Raw genomic sequence first — 17540 nt, forward strand, 5'->3', positions numbered from 1 at the left:
AGAATCTTAGAATGAAAATATATAAACTAACCACCTCGATTCTATCATTAATACCTTACTATCTTGTTTTATTACATAAAAAAGAAATTACCAAGAAAAAGAAATGCAAAAAGGCAAAATGGTTGTTTGAGGAGGCATTACAAATAGCTGAGAAAAGAAGAGAAGCAAAAGGCAAAGAAGAAAAAGAAAGCTATACCCATCTGAACGCAGAGTTCCAAATAACAGCAAGGAGAGATAAGAAAGCTTTTCTAAGTGAACAATGCAAAGAAATAGGGGAAAACAATAGAACAGGAAAGAGTAGAGATCTCTGTGAGAAAAATAGAGATACCAAGGGAACACTTCATGCAAAGATGGGCACAATAAACGACAGAAACGGTACGGACCTAACAGAAGCAGAAAATAATACAAAGAAGAACCATACAAAAAGATCTTAATGATGCATATAACGATGATGGTGTGATCATTCACCTAGAGCCAGACATCTTGGAGTGTAAAGATGTCTGGGCTTTAGGAAGCATCACTACGAACTAAGCTAGTGGAGGTGATGGAATTCCAGTTGAACTATTTTCAAATCCTGAAAGATGATGCTGTGAAAGTGCTACACTCAGTATGCCAGGAAATATGGAAAACTCAGCAGTGGCCACAGGACTGGAAAATATGTTTTCATTCCAATCCCAAAGAAGGGCAATGCCAAAGAATGTTCAAACTAGATAAAAAGAATTCATTTGAATCAGTTCTAATGAGATGGATGAAACTGGAGCCCATTATACAGAGTGAAGTAAGCCAGAAAGATAAAGAACATTACAGTATACTAACACATATATACGGAATTTAGATAGATGGTGGCGACAACCCTATATGCAAAACAGAAAAAGAGACACAGAAGTACAGAACAGACTTTTGAACTCTGGGGGAGAACGTGAGGGTGGGATGTTTTGAAAGAACAGCATGTATACTATCTATGGTGAAACGGACCACCAGCCCAGGTGGGATGCATGAGTCAGGTGCTCTTGCCTGGTGCACTGGGAGGACCCTGAGGAGTCGGGTGGGGAGGGAGGTGGGAGGGGGGATCGGGATGGGGAATACGTGTAACTATATGGCTGATTCATGTCAATGTATGACAAAACCCACTGAAATGTTGTAAAGTGATTGGCCTCCAACTAATAAAATAATATTTAAAAAAAATAAAATAAAATAAAATAAAATATATTAGTTAATAAAAACTAAAAAAAAAAAAAAAAAAAAAAAAAGAATGTTCAAACTACCACACAAAAGCACTCATTTCACATGCTAGCAAAATAATACTCAAAATTCTCCAAGATAAGCCTCAACAGTACGTGAACCGAGAACGTCCAGATGTTCAAACTGGATTTAGAAAAGGCAGAGGAACCAGAGATCAAATTTCCCACGTCCTTTGGATCATAGAAAAAGCAAGAGAGTTCCAGAAAAACATCTATTTCTGCTTAATTGACTACTCTAAAGCCTTTGACCATGTGGATCACGACAAACTGTGGAAAATTCTTAAAGAGATGGGAATACCAGGTCACCTAACCTGCTTCCTGAGAAATCTGTATGTAGGTCAAGAAGCAACAGTTAGAACCAGTCATGGAACAACAGACTGGTTCAAACTGGGAAAGGAGCATATCAAGGTTGTATACTGTTACCCTGTTTATTTAACTTCTATGTGGAGTACTTCATGTGAAACACTGGGCTGAATGAAGCACAAGCTGGAATCAAGGTCGCCAGGAGAAACATCAATAACCTCAGATATGCAGATGATACCACCCTTATGGTAGGAAGTGAAGAGGAACTAAAGAGCCTCTTGATGATGGTGAAAGAGGAGAGTGAAAAAGCTGGCTTAAAACTCAACATTCAAATAACAAAGATCATGGCATCCGGTCCCATCACTTCATGGCAAATAGACGGGGAAACAACAGAAACAGTAGCAGACTTTATTTTCTTGGGCCCCAAAATCACTGCAGATGGTGACTGCAGCCATGAAATTAAAAGATGCTTGTTCCTTGAAAGAAAAGCTATGGCAAACCTAGACAGCATATTAAAAAGCAGAGACATTACTTTGCCAGCAAAGGTCCATCTAGTTCAAAGCTGTGGTTTTTCCAGTGGTCATGTGATGTGAGAGCTGGAACATAAAGAAGGCTAAGAACCAATGAATTGATGCTTTTGAAAGGTGGTGTTGCAGAAAGACTCTTGAGAGTTCCTTGGACTGCAAGGAGATCAAACCAGTCAATTCTAAAGGAAATCAATCCTGAATATTCATTGGATGGACTGATACTGAAGCTGAAATTCCAATACTTTGGCCACCTGATGCAAAGAACCTACTCATTAGAAAAGACCCTGATGCTGGCAAAGATTGAAGGCAGGAGGAGAAAGGGAAGACAAAGAACGAGACAGCATCACTGACTTAATGGACATGAGTTTGAGCAAGCTCTGGGAGATGTTGAGGGATGGGGAAGTCTGGCGTGCTACAGTTCATGGGGTCACAAAGAGTCGGACACGACTGAACGACTGAACAGCAACAGCAACCACCCATCTTTCTATTCAGTCATTAATCCATCTTGTTTTAATAAATCGAAACATCAGCCCACTTTTTCTAAGTTCTATAGCAAACATCAGTGATTTGTCTTTTGACATGGACAAAACATATTTATCTCCACTGCAATAAACAGTCAGATTCACGGTGTACATACATGATGCGGAAGTTAGATTTATGGATATACAACTTTCTGCCCATGCCTAGAAAATACAGGGTCAACTAATTTGCAAACCTATTGCTGAAACCTATTCTTGTTAATATTTTGCTGACTATCCTTTCCCAAATATCTGCATTCATTTATCCATTTATTCCTTCACTCAACAAATAATTTTTGAGTGTCTACTGTGTGCCATGTGATTCACAGTCTCTGTCCTCAAGGTGCTTTTATTCTAGTCACATGTCTGACAGTAACAGGCACATTGAGGAAAAACAAAGAAGGGTGCTAATTTAGAGAGCGAAGATGCTGTGTTAGATGAGGCCATCATGAAAAGTCCTTTCTGACACGGTGACACTTGAACAGAGGTGTGGAGGTGAGAGCAGGGAGAGAGAGACAGCTGGTCGGAGTGATGGCTGTGCTATTAAAGCAAGGTGAGGTGGTGTCTGAGCAACAGGGAGGACAGAGGACCAGCGCGGAGGGGAGAGGAGGACAGAGGACCAGCGCGGCTGGGCTGTCCCGGGGGGAGGGGAGGACAGAGGACCAGTGCAGCTGGACTGTCCTGAGGGGAGGGGAGAGACAGAGGACCAGTGCAGCTGGACTGTCCCGAGGGGAGGGGAGAGACAGAGGACCAGTGCAGCTAGGCTGTCCCGAGGGGAGGGGAGGACAGAGGACCAGCGCGGCTGGGCTGTCCCGAGGGGAGGGGAGAGCAGTGCATCAGGAGGTTAGAGGGGCCAAATTCTACTCTAACTGAAATGGAAAGCCGCAAGAGGGTACTGATCAGAGGAGGATCATGGTCTAATTTTTCAAAACCCCACTCCAGCTGCTGCTTCAGAGAATGAACTGTAAGAAGGCAAGTGTGGAATATGGAAAACAGAAAGAAGATTGTAGTTGGAACTGGTGAGAGCTGATGGTGACTGGATCAGAGTGGAGGCGGTAGAAATCGTATACACACACACAGGGATAGCCATATACTTATATCATCTTACAGAAAATGGGACCATATCTATGCTGTATGTCTTGTCCAAACTTTTCTTATTTACTCCTTTTTCTTTTATCTCCCCATTACCTGATCTCCAGCCCACACTCCTCTGCTGCTCCCGACCAATAGCTAGTACAAGAAACCAGCCAGATAGGCAACCTTTCAAATTTATCTTCATTATTAGACAAGGAGGTCTTTTTTTTCCTAATAATATCTTTCTTTACAAAAATTGAATCATATTGTCTTACTTTGCTGTGTCAATTGCCAATGGCTTTGCTAACTTTTCTATTTGGTTGTTTTCCTTACTTTGAAGGCACATTATAGGTAATGACTGTTTTGTATTATTTATTACAGGCATTCTTTTGTGATTTAGCATATGTATTCTGACTTTGTGATTTATGATATTTTGTCATACTTTTAACAATATCTTGCATAATAAATTATGCCTGTTCATCTTGTAGTTTCTGGGTTTCCTTTCTTTAAATCATCTCACCTTAGCCATATATATATTCCAATTTTTCTGTTAAATTTAATTGTTTAGGTTGTTTAAAGTATGAAATAAAATTCTAATCAATATTTAATTCTTTATACAAACTCCATTTTAAGTACCAAAAATCTTGTTTTTCACTTGGTTTCAGTTGTATTTTAATTAATCTTACCACCCAGACTGCCATTACTAAAGGTCAGCAATTTTTATGCTAGAAAGTGTTGGTGTAATGGATCTCTACATATGACTCCTTTCTTCATCTTTTTGTCCCTATGCTAATTCTGAACTTGTTTGCTTTCAGATCCCTTTCTTATCTCCAAACTAAGAGACTCAGGAGGAAGAAGGCTGAAGCCTGCCGCCTGCATTTCTCTGTTCCCTCATCAACTGCCTCCAGCAGGGTTCAATTAACAGGAGACACTAGGTGAAATTAAAGAGTAGGCGGAAGGGAGAAGCCAGGGCATCCCTCCTCATTTTCTGAATTGGCCAGCATCTCTAGAGACAGCCAGCTCTCCTCCATGACCCCAGTTCTGCAGGTTTGGCCCCCAAACTCCTATGTGACTCCCCTTCTCCCTTCGCACAAGCCTCGAAGGCAGAAGCTTCCTGATGCTGATCTCTAGCTAACGATCTCTAGCTAACCTTGCTGTCCCTTCTTGGCTTCTAAGTTTTCCATCATCTAAGTAAACCAGTTCTCCGCTTTAAATTCCCTATATTTACTTGATTCAGTCTGATTGATTCTCCACTAATATTTAACCATGTGCCTTCATCAGAAGAAAAGCTTCAATTTTTTTTTAAGCAGTAAATCACATGATGGCCTTCCATACTGTAGCACAATTACTGAGAATAGCTCATTCTCACTTATTCAACACCAAATGCAATATAACTGATCAAACACTGCTGAGTGTCACATAACCACCACCTCCAGAAATACGGGACCCAGTTTTTCCATCACCACAGTAATGATACTATTTTCATTCACAGATTCTGCAGACTCTGGATTTAGTTCACGATTTCTCTGTTCTTCCTTGCCCTTCAATATCATCTTTTCACTTATGACTCCACTAAATGTATAGATTATTAAAATCTTTTCCCTTTGAGCCTTCATACTCTCAACCATCTAAACTGATCTGCCAGATTTATTAAATAACTGAGCAAGTATCTATTGAGAGCCCAGTATTTGACAAACAGTATACAAAGCAGAAGCTCCAGGTTCACCATGATACAGTCTCTCTGAAATCTCAATAAGCTGGTAATTATAATTCAGTGTGATAAAGAATGTTTTGGTAGGTAGAATTCTGAGACTCCCCAAGATCCCCCAGCCCAGGTTTGCATGCTTTGTACAATTTCTTTCCCTTATGTATAGGCAAGATTTGTGAGAATGAGGGAGAAGTCCTTTCCTGGATTAGGTTACATTATATATGTAATTATACATTATATATGTCAAAGGTAATGGGTAGTCACTCCTGTGATCATGTGATTTACATAAGACTGAGTCTTAGAAGATGGAGAAGAGACAGTTTCCTGCTGGTCTTGAGAAAGCAAACTGTCATGTTGGAGAGAGCACCATATGACAATGACCTGCTCTGAGGTGGGTTCACTGAATAGCTATTAAGAAAACAGATCAGTCCTACAATTGCAAGGAAATAAATTCTGTCAACACCATGAGGGAGCTTGGAAGACTAACTCTTCCTAGATAAGGACATAGCCAGCCAACATATTGATCTTGGCTTTAGATCCTGACTCACAGAAAATGTGAGAAAACAATCTGCTACATTTGTGGTAGGAAATTTGTTAAACAGCAACAGACAAAGAAAACAGACTTGACACAAGCAAGGACATTAGGGCACATAGGGAAAGCCCTAACCCAACCCATGACCAGGGGTGACTTTCTGAAGGAAGACCCAACGCTGAGACCTGGAGACTCTGCAAGTGTTCGTCGAGCAAGGGGAGGGAAGGGGGAAAGGAAGGTAAGAGAGATATTCCTGGAAGTGAGTGTGTGCACGTGTATGAGGGAGGGAGAAACACAGACCATAAAATCTTTCTCTTTGTCTCTAGCAGTTTTCTAATAAACTTTAAACCATATACTTTAAGATTCTTCACCCTTCACTCCTATTCCATATGACCATTCTCATCGCAATCTATACTTTAAACAACTTTCACCGTGTTTCTTACTTTGCAATTTCCATCCCTAAAATCTTACCTTAACGTCCTAGGTGCAGAGAACAGCTTCTCTGATTCACAATAGGTCCTCTTGTCTGCTTCGCATAACAACTGTTTCATCATCTCCAGGATGCCTTAATCTTAAAAGTACTTCGTTTTAGTCTCTACCCAGAATCTCACACTTCACCACCAACAGTACTTTTCTGTAACAAATGTGAGAACCACCATTCTTGGTATCCTTGGCTTTTGGAGGGCTGGAAACATGTCCAGTTTATGTTCTGTCTTGTTTGAGCTTCTTTTATCACATCATGTACACCTGCTGACTAGCTAATTTTTTTTCTGGCAAGCAAGGTTTAATGACATCTGAGCTATTCAAAGTAGAGTACAAAGAAACCTTTCTCATCCCTAGCCCTGAGACCACCATTCAGGTCGTCTTCTCTCATGGGATATTGTGGGGTTTGGAGAAATGGATAATGGAATTTCCATTTTGATCTTTGTTACCAATCAAGTATATGCATAGTTAAGCTTTCTTGCTATTATTATTATTATTATTATTATTATTATTGACTATTAGGTCTTTGCTGCTGCACTGGTGTTTCTCTAGTTGTGGCAAGTGAGGGCAACTCTCTAGCTGTGATGCTCGGGTTTCTCACTGTTGTGGCTTCTCTTGTTGGGGAGCCTGGGCCTCTAGGGTGTGCAGTTGTCAGTAGCTGCAGTACGTAAGCTCAGTAGTTGTGGCTTCCAGGTCTAGAGTAAAAGCTCAACAGGTGTTGGCACACAGGGTTAGCTGCTCTGTGGCATGTGGGATCTTTCCAGATAGGGGAATGAACCCATGTCTCTTGGCAAGCAGATTCTTTATCACTGAGCCTCCAGGGAAGCCCTCGTTAAGCTTTTTGAGTGTCCATTATGTCCAGCATTGTGTAAAACACTTTATGTGGATTACTTCATCCTATGCTCACAGAAAACCAACAGACAGATGTAGTAATATATTCCCCATTATACGGACATGGAAATGAAACTTTAGGGAGATTTAGTAACTAAAAGTTAGGAGATACTAGCCCCAGCATTGTATCTAGAACCCAGACTCTAAAGCACTACAGTATGGTATCTTTTCAGGTCTCAACCTGGACATTACTCTACCCAGGAAGCCCTCCCTGACCACAGATGCAATCAGATAATGTTGGGACCTGGGAAACTATCTCCTCCTAAGGGTGTTGTTTTGTTTTTTTTTTTTAATGCTCAGGCAAGGAGCTGAATGAACACTGTATTGATTTAATCACAGTTCTTCCATTTATCAACTTTGTAATCTTAATCCTTCGAGAAAAATATGAGTGCTATTACTCAGATCCCATGAAAACTGAAGCAAGTACATATACTCAGCATAGTGCACTTTTGGAGACAACTGAATATGAAAACACAATGATCCAAAATCTATGGGATATAGCAAAAGCAGTTCAAAGGGGGAAGTTTACAGCAATGATAGTTTACCCTGAGAAACAAGAAAAATCTCAAGCAAACAATCAACATTTACACCGAAAGGAGTTAAAAAAAGAACTATCAAAATCCAAAGTTAGTAGAAGAAATGAAATCATAAAAATCACAGCAGAAATAAATGAAAGAGACTAATTATATATAATTTATATATCTTCTTATATAAATTATATATAATAAAATATATGAGAATTGTATAATATATTGATTATATATTATTAATATATTATTAACATATGAATTATATTGTTTGATTATAATATATTATATGAAATTAGTATATTAATATATAATATAGTTTATATATTATATAAATATATGTTATATGAATATATATTTATATAACCTGTATAAACATATGTATTATATTATATATTATATAAATATATATATTATATTTATATATAACATATATATGAATAAATATAAATTAATATCTATTATATAATATATAATAAATATAATATATGCTATATATAAATATATATTTTTATATAGTGTATATTATAATATATTAATTATATATATTATGATATATATATTATATTATATATATCATTATATATAAATGCATATTATATGCTGCTGTTGCTGCATCGCTTCAGTCATGTCTGACTCTGTGCAACCCCATAGACAGCAGTCCACCAGGCTTCACCATCCCTGGGATTCTCCAGGCAAGAACACTGGAGTGGGTTGCCATTTCCTTCTCCAATGCATGAAAATGAAAAGTGAAAGTGAAGTCGCTTAGTCCTGTCAGACTCTTACCAACACTATGGACTGCAGCCTACCAGGCTCCTCTGCCCATGGGATTTTCCAGGCAAGAGTACTGGAGTGGGTTGCCATTGCCTTCTCTGATATATTATATATATTGTATTATTATGTATTATTTTATATTATTTAGTTATTAAATATGATTTTATTTATAAATTAAAAATATACAAATATACCTATTAATAATCTATAATATATTGTGTTTATATAATATAGTATTGATATTATATTATATTGTATATAATTATATAATGCATATTAAATATTGATATATACATTATACATATTATATATAATTAATTATATAATGTACAATATTAATAATTATTGTACTTATTAATATATATTATACATATAATTTATATAATGATATATAGTTTATAATATATAATAATATAGTATATATAGTATAAATCAATATATTTATTAATAAATATATATTAATCTATATTATATAATTAATACATTATATATTAGATCTTATATGTATTATACTATACCTTATAATTATATATTTTATATATATTATATTAATATATATAATACATATATATATAAGATCTTATATATATAAGATCAAGGAAACCAAGAGCTGGAACTAGAAAAAGATAAAATTTTTAAACCTTTAGACACACTCATCAAAGAAAAAAAAAAAGAACAGGAGAGGGCCCAAATCAATAAAGTTAGAAATGAAAAGGGAGAAGTTACAATCAATACCATACAAATACAAAATATCTTAAGAGACTACTACAGTAAATGGATAACCTAGATGATGAACAAACTCCTAGAAATGTATAATCTCCTAAGATTGAGCCAGTGACAAATAGAAAATAAGAACAGACCAGCTACCACTAATGAAATTAAATAAGTAATTTAAAAATTATATTCTTTGCAGCAAGACAGAGAAGCTCTACAGCCAGCAAAAACAAGATCTGTAGCTGACTGTGGCTCAGATCATGAGCTCCTATTGCAAAATATAGGCTTAAATTTAAGAAAGTAGGGAAAACCACTAGGCCATTCAGGTATGACCTAAGTTAAATCCTTTATGATGATACAGTGGACAAATAGATTCAAGGGACGAGATTTTGTAGACAGAGTGACTGAAGAATTATGGACAGAGGTTCATTAACACTCTACAGGAGGTGGTGACCAAAACGACGGCAAAGAAAAAGAAATGTGGGAAGCAAAGTGGTTGTCTAAGGAGGCTTTATGAATACTTGAGAAAAGAAGAGAAGCAAAAGGCAAAGGAGAAAGGGAAAGATATACCCAACTGAATCCAGAGTTCCAGAGAAGAGCAAGGAAATATAAGAAAGCCTTGCTAAGTGAACAATGCAAAGAAACAGAGGAAAACAATAGAATGGGAAAGACTAGAAATCTCTTCAAGAAAATTAGAGATACCTAGGGAACATTTCACACAAGGATGGACACAGTAAAGGACAGAAATGGTAAGGATCCAATAGAAGCAGAAGAGATAAGAATGCACAGAACTATACAAAAAAGGTCCTAGTGACCCAAATAACCATGATGATGTGGTCACTCACCTAGAGCCAGACATCCTGGACTGTGAAGTCAAACAGGCCTTAAGAAGCACTACAATGAACAAAGTTAGCGGAGGTGATGGAATTCCAGCTGAGCTATTTCAAATCCTAAAAGATGATGCTGTTAAAGTGCTGCACTCAACATGCCAGCAAATTTGGAAAACTCAGCAGTGGCCACAAGACTTGAAAAGATGAGTTTTCATTCCAATCCCTAAGACAGGGAATGCCAAAGAATGTTCAAACTACCTTACAATTGCACTAATTTTACATGCTAGCAAGGTAATGCTCAAAATCCTTCAAGCCAGGCTTCAACATTACGTGAACTGTGAACTTCCAGATGTACAAGCTGGATTTAGAAAAGGCAGAAAAACCAGAAACCAAATTGCCAACATTTGTTGGATCATGGAAAAAGCAAGAGAATTCCAGAAAAACATCTACTTCTGTTTCACTGACTATGCTAAAGCCTTTGATTGTGTGGATCACAACAAATTGTGGAAAATTCTAAAAGAGATGGGAGTACCAGACCACCTTACCTATCTCCTGAGAAACCTGTATGCATGTCAAGAACTAACGGCTAGAAGTGGACATGGAACAGATTGGTTCAAAATTGGAACAGGAGTGTTACAAAGTTGTATACTGTCACCCTACATATTTAACTTCTATGCAGAGTACATCATGAGAAATGCTGGGCTGGATGAATTACAAGCTGGAATCAAGGTTGCTGGGAGAATATCAACAACTTCAGATATGCAGATGACACCACTCTAATGGCAGAAAATAAAGAGGAACTAAAGAGCCTCTTGATGAAAGTGAAAGAGAGTGAGAAAGCTGGCTTAAAGCTCAACATTCAGAAAACTAAGATCATGACATCCGGTCCCATCACTTTATGACAAATAGAAGCGGAAAAAGTGGAAACAGTGACAGATTTTATTTTCTTGGGCTCTAGATTCACTGCAAACGGTGACTGCAGGCATGAAATTAAAAGACGTTTGATCCTTGGAAGAAAAAAGTATCACAAACCTCAACAGCATACTAAAAAGCAAAGACATCACTTTGCCAACAAGATCCATACAGTTAAGGCTATGGTTTTTCCAATAGTTGTACAGATGTTAGAGTTGGAACATAAAGAAAGGCTGAATACTAAAGAATTGATGTTTTTGAACTGTGGTGCTGGAGAAGACTCCTGAGAGTCCCTGGGTTAGCAAGGAAAGCAAATCAGTCAATCCTAAAGGAAATCAACCCTGAATATTTTTGGAAGGACTGATGCTGAAGCTGAAGCTCCAATACTTTGGCCACCTGATGAAAAGAGCCAACTGACTGGAAAAGACCCTGAGTACAGCAGGAGAAGGGGCAACAGAAGATAAGCTGGCTCGAGGGCATCACTGACTCAGTGAACATGAATCTGAGCAAATTCCAGGAGATGGCAAGGACAGGAAAGCCTGGCACACTGTAGTCCACGGGGTCACAAAAAGTCAGACACAACTTGGAGAGTGAACAACAAAAAAAATTTTTTTAATTCCCAACAAACAAAAGTCCAGGACTGAATGGCTTCATTGGTGAACTCTATCAAACCTTTAAAGAAGAGTTAACTCATCCTTCTCAAAGTGTTCCAAAAAACTGTAGGGAAAAGAATCCTTCTGAATTTATTCTGTGATGACAGCATCACTTCAATATCAAAACTAGACAGATATCGGGAAAAAAAGAAAATTACAGGCCAGTATAACCAAAGAACATAGATGCAAATATCCTCAACATAATCTTAGCAAACTGAAGCCAACAATACATCAAAAGGATCATTTACCATAATCAACTGGGATTTATCCCAAGAATGAAAGGATTTTTCAGTATCTACATATCAATCAATATGATACACCATATCAACAAATTGAAGAATAAAAACCATATGATCATCTCAATAGATATAGAAAAAGCTTTGGACAAAATTCAACATCCATTTATGATTAAAAAAGAAAAATCTCAGGAAAGTAGACATAGAGTAAACATATCTCAACATAATAGAGGCCAGGTATGATAAGCCCACAACTAACATACCCAGCGGTGAAAAGCTGAAAGCATTTCCTCTAAGATCAGGAACGAGACAAGGATGTCTGCTTTTATTCAACATAATTTTGGAAGTCCTAGCCATGACAATCAGACAAGAAAAAGAAATAAAAGGAATCCAAATTTGAAAGGAAGAAGCAAAACTGTCACTGTAGATAGCGTGATACTGTATACATGCTGCTGCTGCTGCTAAGTCGCTTCAGTCGTGTCCGACTCTGTGCAACCCCATAGACAGCAGCCCACCAGGCTCCTCCATCCCTGGGATTCTCCAGGCAAGAATGCTGGAGTGGGTTGTCATTTCCTTCTCCAATGCATGCATGCATGCTAAGTTGATTCAGTAATGTCCGATTCTGGACAGCAGCCAGAATGGACAGCAGCCCACCAGGCTCCTCCAGCCACAGGATTCTCCAGGCAAGAATACTGGAGTGGGTTGCTATTTCCTTCTCCTTACTATATACATAGAAAATCCAAAAAACACTTCCAGAAAATACTAAAGCTCATCAATGAATTTGATAAAGTTGTGGGATAAAAAATTAATACACAGAAAATTACTGCATTTCAATATACTTATAACAAATAATCAAAAAGAGAAATTAAGGAAACAATCCCATTTACCACAGCATCAAAAAGAATAAAATAACTAGGGATAAAACTACATGAGGAGGTAAAAGACTCATACTCTGTAAACTATGACACTCATGAAGGAAACTGAAGACAGCACAAACATATGGAAAGATATAGTGTGTTCATGGATTAGAAGAATTAATATTGCTAAAATGATCATATTACCTAAGGAAATCTACAGATTCAATGCAATCCCCATCAAACTACCAAGGGTACTTTTTAGAAAGTACAAATAGAACAAATAATTTTTAAATGTATGGAAACACAGAAGACCACAGATGGCCCAAATTATCTTGAGAAAGAACAGAACTGTAGGAACCATACTCTCTGATTTCAGACTATACTACAAAGCTACAGTAAGCAAGTGAGTGTGGTACTGGCACAAACCAGGCACATAAATCAATAGAGGGCACAGAAAGAAACCTGTGCACTTAAGGTCAATCAACAACAAAGGTGGTGAAAATATACAATAGAGTAAAAGTCTCTTCAATAAGTGGTGCGAAGAAAACTGGACAGCTCCATGTGAAAGAATGAAATTAGAAAATTCTCTAACCCCATATACAAAAATAAACTCAAAGTGAATTAAAATCCTAAATGTAAGGCTGGAAGTGATAAAATTCCTAGACGAAAACCTAGGCAGAACACTCTGACATAAATGGTAGCAATATTTTTTGGATCTTGTCTCCTAGTCACCTGATCATGTCTGACTCTTTTTGCAACTCCATGGACTGTAATCCACCAGGCTCCTCTGTCCATGGATTTCCCAGGCAAGAATACTGGAGTGGATGGCCATTTCCCTCTCCAGGGGATCTTCCCGACCCAAGGATCAAACCCGGGTTTCCTGCATTGCAGGAAGAGTCATTACCATCTGAGCCACCAGGAAAGCCCACAGCAAAGGAAATAAAAGTAAAAACAAGCAAATGGGACCTAATTAAACTTGACAGTTTTTGCACAGCAAAGGGAACCACTGACAAAAAGAAAAGACAATCTACTGAATGGGAGAAAATATCTGCAGATGATATGATTGATAGGGGGTTAATATCCAAAATACATAAAAAGCTAATACACAGCTCAATATCAAAAAATAATAATGACCATCCAACACAATTTAAATGTGAAGACCTGAATAATAGATATTTTTCTAAAGAAGACACACAGTCAATAGGTATATGAAAAGGTGTTCAACATTGTTAATCATCAGAGAAATGTAAAGTAAAGGTTCAATCAGACATCACCTTACACATGTCAGAATGGCTATCATAAAAAAAATAATAATAATAACAACTGTTGGCAAGGATGTGGAGAAACGGGAACCCTCATACACTGTTGGTGGGAATGTAAATTGATACAGCCACTGTGGAAAACAGTATGGAGATTCATCAAAAAGCTGAAAATAGAACTACCATATGACCCAGCACTTCCACTACTGGGTATATATCTGAAAAAAACAAAAACACTAATTCAAAAAGATACATGCACCCCCAAAGGTCACAGTAGCACAATTTACAATAGCCAAGACATGGAAGTAACATAAATGATCATCAATGGAGAATAGATAGAGAAAGCATGGTATATATGTATGTGTGCGTGTGTATATACATATACACATACATATGCATTCACATATATATATATATATGCATTGCATTATGTATATATATGTGTGTGTGTATATATGTATAGATGTAAAATGGAATACTACTCAGTATAAAAAGGAATGAAATTTTGCCATTTGCAACAACATGAATGATGTGGAGGGTATTATACTACGTAAATTAAGCCAGAGAAAGACAAATACAATATGATCTATTTTATATGTGGAATCTAAAAACTAAAACTAGAGAATATAATAGAAAAGAAACAGATTCACAGAAACAGAAAACAAACTAGAGGTTAGTAATGGGTAGGGACAAGATAAGCATAGAGGACTAAGAGGTACAGACTATTATGTATAAAATAAAAAAGCTACAAGGATGTACTGTACAACACAGGGGATATAATCAACATTTAATATTAACTATAAATGGAATATAACCTTTAAAAATTGTAAATCATTTTAAAAATTGTGAATCACTATGCTGTATATCTGTAACTTATACAATATTGTACATCAGCTATACCTCAACTTTAAAAAAACAAAAAATATGATAACTATTCTTCTAATCCTTAAGGGAATTGAAGAGGTCAAGTGCACTTAGGATAGTGCACTTCCTATAGTGAAAAAGCAAAGTTCCTCTTAAGTCAACCATTCCTTTCCAGGCATTAGGATGATAAATGTCAGGTATGTTGAATGTTGAAAAGTCCTTTGAAACATTACCTTAATTATACTTTTTTAAGTTATTTATAATAACCAGAGAGAGAAGGGACTATAAATAATATTTTTGTATCTGTGATCTTTAATGGTGAACTTTAAATAACACTGTTGTAAACTGAAAAATTTCAGCTACTTCCCAAATCCCCAATAATTTCAAATAAGGTAAAAAGTATGGTATTCAAGAGAGGCTCAGAAATTATACTCCAGTAATAATAAAAAAGAAAACAGCAAAATTATTTTTAAAAAAATAACACTGAGCATTAAAAAAGAGTGAAAGAGAGGTTCAGAGCAGCTGTATACCCAGTCCATCAGCGTGTGAGCGGTGTGTTCAGGACAGGAGGTCAAATTACTCACTCTTTTCAATGTAGCTAATGAAAGGCAAATCTCAAAATGTTCAGAGTTCCAGGACTTTTCAGATAAACATTGGAAATGGTGAACTTAATTCATTTCAGATAATGATTTACTGAAAAATACAGACGTAGAGAGAAAATTTCATCATTTTAATCTATTCTAAATATGGTCTCCCTGAAATATAGCAGCCACAGTCTCAACTGTGAGCCAAGAGATGTGGGCTGCAACGCTGGCTCCGCCTTAACTAGCTGTGTGGCCTTGGCAAGCCCCTCTGTCTCACAGGGCTCAGCATCCTTATCTTTACAAATGAGAGGATGGGGAACCTGATTGGAGGAGCCCACAGGTTCCTTCCGGCTTAAATACAAATGGAATAAGTGAGGAGGTATCTTTTATTTATTTTTGGTATCTTTCATTTTTAAAGCAGAGGACTACTTTTGAGAGCATACACTTTAAACAAAGCACTGGTTGAAAGCATTTTAGAAGGCATTTTGATAGCCACTAGTTGGAGGAAAATAGACTGTAATTAACATCTGGAGTCAAGACAAAATAAAGTCACATAGGAAGAGTATTTAAATATTTTCCTAAGCACAGAAATGAGACTTTCAGGATTATAATTTTTAAAATTATAACTATTTCAAAATGTACATGATTAGTAACCCTGTTAAAAAAATAAACACAGCATAGTGTATATAAAATATATGTCGCAGAAATCGACTCAGAGATTTTGAAAACAAACTTATTGTTACCAAAGGGGAAACAGTGGGAGGGATAAATCAGGAATTGGGGATTAATATACACACACTACTACACATACACAGATAACCAACAAGGACCTACTATACACTCTACTCAATATTCTGTAATAACCTATATGAGTAAGGAGTCTGAAAAAGAACGTATGTATATGCATAAAGGAACCACTTTGCTATATACCTGAAACTAGCACTACATTGTAAATCAACTAAATGCATTTTAATCTCAATTATAGAAAGCAAAGCCTTCTTATGAATTATTTTGAAGCATTCACATTAGATTTTAATTCATAACAGCCAAAATTTCCAATGAACTTACATATATATATTTGTATAATACTAATATATGTGAATTATTGCAAATACACTAAATTAATTTCTAAGCATTACACTACACATTTTTAAATTAGTTAAAGTGGCTCAGTCGTGTCTGACTCTGACTCTTTGTCTGACCCCATGGACTATACAGCCAATGGGATTCTCCAGGCCAGAATACTGTAGTGGGTAGCCTTTCCCTTTTCCAGGGGATCTTCCCAACCCAGGGATCTATCCCAAGTCTGCCACATTGCAGGCAGACTCTTTACCATCTGAGCCACCAGGGAAGCATATATAATTTAATTGCACTTCTATAATTCATCAGGACATTCTTGCTTCAGAAAGCTTTGAATCCCAGAGGAATCCTTTATGTCTCAGTTTCACACATGAAGTGGGTATACAGAATACCATACTTCCCTAAATCTTTACAGAATAGTACATTCCACCAAAGGAGACTGGAAGTAGGGATTGAAAGTACTCGTCAATGGTCTGACAGCTGATGGAAAGTCATTTCAAAACTGATGGAGTGGCATTTCCCTTGGGAACTTGTGTGAATTTTACGAGCATGCTCCAAAATTTCTTACTGACTCCTGGTTTATGAATCAAGCTTTTGTTTTCTATTCCTGTGTTAATACTGTTTTTTGTCTTGTTTTATTTTTGTTTCAGTCTTCCCTCTCCCAGGAACTCTTATGAGCAAATGTGATGATTTGTAGGCATATTTTGAAATTTCATCTTTCATATCAGTATCAGAAAATTAATCCCTGATTCAAACTATAACACAAATCCCAATCTTGTTCCTGTCCTGGTGAAATCCCAGGTGGCTCAGTGGTAAAGAATTCACCTGCCAGTGCAGGAGACACACATTCCATCCCTGGGTAGGGGAGATCCCCTAGAGCAGGAAATGGCAAGCCATTCCAAAATTCATGCCTAGGAAATCCACGGACAGAGGACCCTGTGGGTGGGCTACAGTCCGTGGGGTTGAAAAGAGT

This window comes from Muntiacus reevesi, chromosome 16 (assembly GCF_963930625.1).
Source record: "Muntiacus reevesi chromosome 16, mMunRee1.1, whole genome shotgun sequence".
Taxonomy (NCBI): domain Eukaryota; kingdom Metazoa; phylum Chordata; class Mammalia; order Artiodactyla; family Cervidae; genus Muntiacus; species Muntiacus reevesi.